This window comes from Charadrius vociferus, unplaced genomic scaffold, assembly GCF_000708025.1.
Source record: "Charadrius vociferus isolate BGI_N301 unplaced genomic scaffold, ASM70802v2 scaffold309, whole genome shotgun sequence".
In the NCBI taxonomy this organism is placed as follows: Eukaryota; Metazoa; Chordata; class Aves; order Charadriiformes; family Charadriidae; genus Charadrius; species Charadrius vociferus.
The window spans coordinates 1168709-1174742 of NW_009661370.1; positions in this window are offsets into that span (position 1 = coordinate 1168709).

Here is a 6034-nt window from a genome sequence, read left to right on the forward strand (position 1 = left end):
AAAAAGAAGTGTTTTGCTTGGGAACAGCACGCCTCTATCAGCTTTGAGTGTATCATTTATTTTCTAAGTAGCCTGTGCATACTCATTTTGCAAGAGGGGATTATTTGAGATTCCAATGCTGATCTACTTTTTGCATTTCTGCATTGGCACTGAGAGTCTTCATACCTCATTAAACTTGTCTTCTTTATTTTGTGTGCTTCATTGTTCTGTGCAGTCTAGGGGGGTTGATATCTCCTTTATTGTATCTTTTACTAACTCTTAAAAGTTGCCTAGAAGTTAAACACACAGCTGCTAGTGTTTCACAAATTTAATTTTGTCTTCAAGGCAAATACCAAACATAAAAATATTTTTGTTTTCATCCCCTAACTTAAAATATTTATATGTACTGAAGACATTCTGGATCATATTCCCTGACAGAATATGGAAGTTTGGCCACTTAAGAAGCTCATCTACCAAAATGCCTTTCCAGTTTCTGACTACTTTAATTGCAAAACCTTCCTTCACTGTAACTGCAAATGCTTCTAGTTGCTGCTTAAAACAGGCAGAAACCACCTTTCCTCAAAAAAGACTGCACAACCCTCCTCTTCTCTCGGCTTCTTTTTCCTTGTCTCTTCTTTTGACCCCAAACAATTACAGTCAGAAGGCAAGGCTTCTGTGGGGCTAAGGGTCTCATTATGAGAAAAAGGTCCATGTGGCAGAATTTCTGTAGTTCAAGAAGTGCAGAGTAGTGTAAAACAGTCACAGAAAATAAAAAGTAGAGGAGAAAAAAAAAAAGTAAAAAAGGAAAGGAAACACTGGATCCTGTCACGAAGCTGTTGGGCTCCAGGCAGAGCCAGCCCGATTGTTGGTTGTGTTCTGGCAACATAGCCTTGTTGAGGACAACAATTCTTGTGGTATCCTCTGCATGGATGAGGGGCCCATGGGCTGCCGCAGACTTCCACCCTTCCAGCTCTGCTGCCCAACCACCCCTTTGAACCCCTCAGCGTCTCTCATCGTGCAGTTTCTCCTCACCTGTCCTGAGCAGTGTATCTTGCCCAGGCTGAGCTGGGGCATCCTTAGGAGTCTGTTCCCCCAGCATGGAAAGAGGTGGAAGCTAAAAGCTAAAAGCAAGCAAGGTAAAAGAATATGGGAAATCATAACACTGAAAATGAGCTATGGAAAATCTGGTTTTGAAAGGGAAGAGCTGCTGCTACAGGGAGTATACGCTCAATTTATACTTCTGCTGGGCATTAACAGGTGCCGGAGGAGGATGGTGGTGTATATATGTTTTTGTTGTATTACATTAAGAATGACAACTTCACTTCTACTTACCTCATTGTTAGATCTGCTACTGCTATTGCATCCATTTCAAAATTTGGGAATAATGATACTAAACTTACAAAGGGCTTGAAAGGATTAATTACTTGTCTTGGAATTGTTTCCCATTATGTGAAATCAAAGTGTTATAACAAATTCATACATTACCAAATATTAGGCCTGGAAATTGAATTTCAGTCTTGACTTGACCAGTTTTATATAGACAAGGTTCTATCTGAACACACTTTCCTGCTTGTATATGTATTTCTCACAATCAAACTGTCAAATGTTACATCCAATGATGTTTGAAATAATCTATCAATTTGGAAAATTCTGAACACTGTCATCCTCATTGGACATTCTCTGAAACGTGAATGAAACCGTATTCTTTAGACGTACTAAACAGTAGAAAACTCCATAAATTATGTCTCACTTTTTCAGATGTGCTTAGTGGCTGGCCTTACGGATGACCTTGATTATCAGCCATTAACATGATTTTGATTTTGCTTGCACTACAAGGATCTCCTACTATACTTTATGGAGTGTAGTATGGTTTGCACTGATTTACACGATGGAAAATCAGATAAAATGCAGCACGAGTAGATTGTGCCAGACAAACTTGATCCCTTTTTTTTTTGGACGATAAATAATTTTCTTGACAAGGTTAATTCTGCAGACTCGATCTATTTGGAACTTCGTAAAGTTTTTGGCACAGTGACACATGGAGAATTGTTAGTTAAGCTGAAGAAGATGAGGATTAGTACAAGAATGTCAATACAGTAAGGCATGGGCCAAAGGGGAGACAATGAGGTGTGTTGTGCTGACTTACCATTGGGCTGGATGGATAGTACTGGTGAAATTCCTCTGGGAGCAGTAGTTGCTCAGCCTTGGCTAAAGGGAGGGATCTGCCAGCTGAGGCTATTGGTGAGACAATATTCAGAGGCTCTGCCAGACGAGTATCTGGTGATCAGATGAAAAAAAATTGGAGTGACCATAAGGTCACAGTAAGGCATAAAGTGAGAAATACAGTGAGGCAAAACAGGATAATGCATGTAGGAGTTGTTAAATACAGGAATGTCTGCTATGAGCTTGGGGTTGTCACCTAGAAACAGAAGCAGCAAAAGCAATACTTGTCGGTACTAATTGGCCAGAGAGTAACTATTAGCCAGCAATGTGGTGGATTGGTGAAAACAGCAAGGTGAACACCAGCCTACAGTCCAGGACACTATCACCACTTCTGAGCTCTTTCTAACTGGTCATATTTAGTACCTCATCTAAAACTGGTATATAATTTCACCCATATTGAAGAAAACTCGACTCAAAACCAAAGATGATATACAAATGCAGCTTGGATAAGCAGAAGAGAGAAGGACACATGTTACAAAACAAGACTAGGAAAGCACAGGTTTAGCCTAGCAAAACTATGGAGGGGGCATTATAAAGATCTTTAAAACACAGGAGAATGGTGAGCTAGCTCAAGTCAGGGCCAGTATTGTCAGGAAAGACAGATGGGTATAAAGTATTCAGAAATAAATTGAGGCTTAAAATTAGAAGTTCCTAACTATTACAGACATGAGGTTCTGCTGTTCCAGAGGAGTAAAAAGGGAGGGAGCAAAAAGTAAAAGATAATCTTAATCATCTGAACTTCTGAATGATTCCTGATTCTGTGTGATGAATGACGCCATGGACGATGAAGTGGTGTTGCCCAAAAAGATCTTTCAAGGATAACTTCAAGGAGTGCTCAACAGCGATAACTGAGTTGATTTCCTCATGAGCTTGTTTGGATCTTAGCTGCAAATAAACAACCACAGAGCATCCAGAGGATGACTGCACGGACTCTGGGAACAGCAGTGGTGTGCACACCAGCACGAAAAGTGCAGGAGGCCAAGGATGCATCAACAAAGATGAGGCTGCAAATTCAGTCATCCTCAATGTGTAACAAAAAGTGTGAGTTGTGCAGCAGCTTGTCCAGTTGTCCAACCACATGGTGCTCACTTGTATGTCCCCACCTTTCTTACAGTGCTGTTCTCTGTGGGGGGCAGCATGCTCGTGGTGACTTGGTCTTGATCCTCTGGGGTGTGTCCCACATGGCAGATAAATTCTGTGTTGTTTAGTGAGAGGAGAAATAAATCAAGACATTGAGAGATGTGCAACTTGTGATGCCAGATTTGCTTCTTAATCTCACAGATACCTCATGAAAGATAACCAAATAATATTTCCCAGTTAAAAAACCCCAGCCCAACACAGTCTTCAAATTAATCTTCACCTCTGTGCCTTCTTAAGAATATATTGTAAAGACCCATATTATACCTAGGAGCTGTACTATGCAGGTTTGAGCCTCTGGTCTCTGCTCAGCTAAAGATCTTGTTAAAGTCAGTGGATTATTTCTTTTTTCCGTAAAGGGTATTATTTAGCAGTGTCACTGCAAAATTTATTCCCCTACCTTAGGCTTCCCTAAACAGTTCCTTGACTTTCTTGACACATACTTCTTTATACAAGACGTTATCCAATATGTGTTTTCTAGGATCATTGATTTTAATGTGTATACGCTTGCTTTAAAGGCTCATTTTGCATGACTCAAGGTTAAATATATTTATGTTACACAATTGTACTAGGCACCTGGGCCCTGATTTATAAAGTATTGATAGGTGTCTTAAAGCAAGGCAAATTCAAAGCCAAGCTGATCTCAGCTTGCTTTGAATCTTAAACAAAAATATGTATTTTCTAAAACACATTCTGCATTATAAACACAGATGATTTTTGCCACAACCTGAGGAATTAATGAGGTTATGGTAGCTACAAAGCTGTGTACTTTTTGACCCTGGCCTAATCTTACTGTGATTTACTATTATTTGGGATTTTTTTTTCCCCCATATGAATGGTCCATGTGTTAATATATTATCCACCTCAACCTGAGATCACCTTAGCTGTATTTTGTGCGCTCACAACTGTGCAAATGTGACAGCTAATACAAGAGACAAAGGCGAAAAGACGATCAAATTATCTAGCATTTTTTTTTCTCAGCTCAAGCTTCAATGGCATAAAAAGCAATACACTATTTCTAATATAATCTTAAAAAACCAGAGGTGTATCCTGTGATGTCACGGTATCTCTGACACGCAGGGGTGCTGAGCAATCGGCAGCCAGGGTGCAGAAACTCCAAGGACAACCATGCTCTGAAGGGTCACCGGAGACAACTCAGCCACAGGGGCGCTCAGCTGCTCTGAAACCCCAGCCTAATGTTACCGCATATAGTGTTATTTCTGACACTATTTTTAGATGCAAGGTAAAAGGAAGAGCATAGATGGGCAGTAAGGCACACATATGCCGAGCTCAAGAACAGAGGAATCTTTGCACACCAAAAAGTCTTGATTTTCTATGTGTAAGAATTTTTTTTTTCTCTTTCATCCCACAGGTATTTTTTAGAGCGTTATGAATCACTCATTGAATTCATTGAAAAACAGCAGATTCATATTTTATTTTTTAAGTGTTGAAAATTTAGTACCCAGAATTTTATATATTCCCTCACAGGCTCTGGTCCTGACTACTTGTCACTAAGGATCCTACAGCATGTTCTGTGAAAATCCTGGTGTCGGGGGTATTGGACACAGCCTCTCGCGTGAGTGACTGTGGTGCCCGGGTGGCACCGGAACAGCGCAAAGGGTGAAGATGACCCGTCACCCAGGGCCCACCGCATTTTGGTAGCGGAGGAAGGGACCTCTAACAAGCAGGTAATCCTTCTTCACTGAATGTGTAAAGTGCAAGTCGGACCCCAGGTTTACAAAATTTCTTTCTGAATTAATTCTTTATAAAATTAATAGAGAATTAGAAGCCTCCAGGGGAGATTCTGCTGTTTTATTTATATTTTTCCAGAGCACAGTTTGTAAACTTCTGTCTTACATGTAACCAAGAAATACAGTAGCAGGCAAACAGAACACACCCTGCTGCCTTATGCCATGGCAACTTTAAGGCAAGCAATGTGGACCGCAAAAACAAGTGCTAAATTCTGAACTTTGTGTTGAATGATTTCAAGTTAAATTTATTAATCTTTTACGACAGAAGAAACACGGAAGTGCGAGGCACCTCAGTTTGCCGTAATACTTTATCACGTACATTTAACAGGATCTTTTAAAATGCGAAAGATGTTCTATGTTCTTTTGGTTCAACCTGTTTTAATTGTGCATAGGCATATATTAATACATTATTTGGCTTTCTGTGGGTTGGTAGCATGCCCTGATTAGCTGAAAGGGGAGAATATTTTAAGCAGGTCTTTTGAAAGATTGCTAGAAATGAATCAACACCATATTAATACATATTGTGGAGCTATATGATGATATGTGACTTGGTTGATGTTATATGCCCCATTAAGAGGCATATTTAATATGCAATGGAAAATCATTTACTTTCCACAAGCAGGACCACAATCTTCAAGCAGCAGTTGCTCATACATCTCAATTAAAACCAATAAAAATTGATACCCAAAAAAAAGAAAGAAAAAAAAAAAGGAAAAAAAAAGAGACGAGGCCATCGCGGACTAATGGAAGGCCTCCCCACGTAATCTCATTTTTTGTGAGTCATTTCTACTCCGCAGGCAGTTCGCACGGGCAGGGCACGCTTCACGCAAACCTCCGTTTTGAACTCCCCGCACCCCGAGGCAGCGGCCGCGGGCAGACCCCCTCCCGCTCATCCCCGCCCGCCCGCGCACCGCCACCCCCCGCAGTGTCCCACCGGCTCGGGG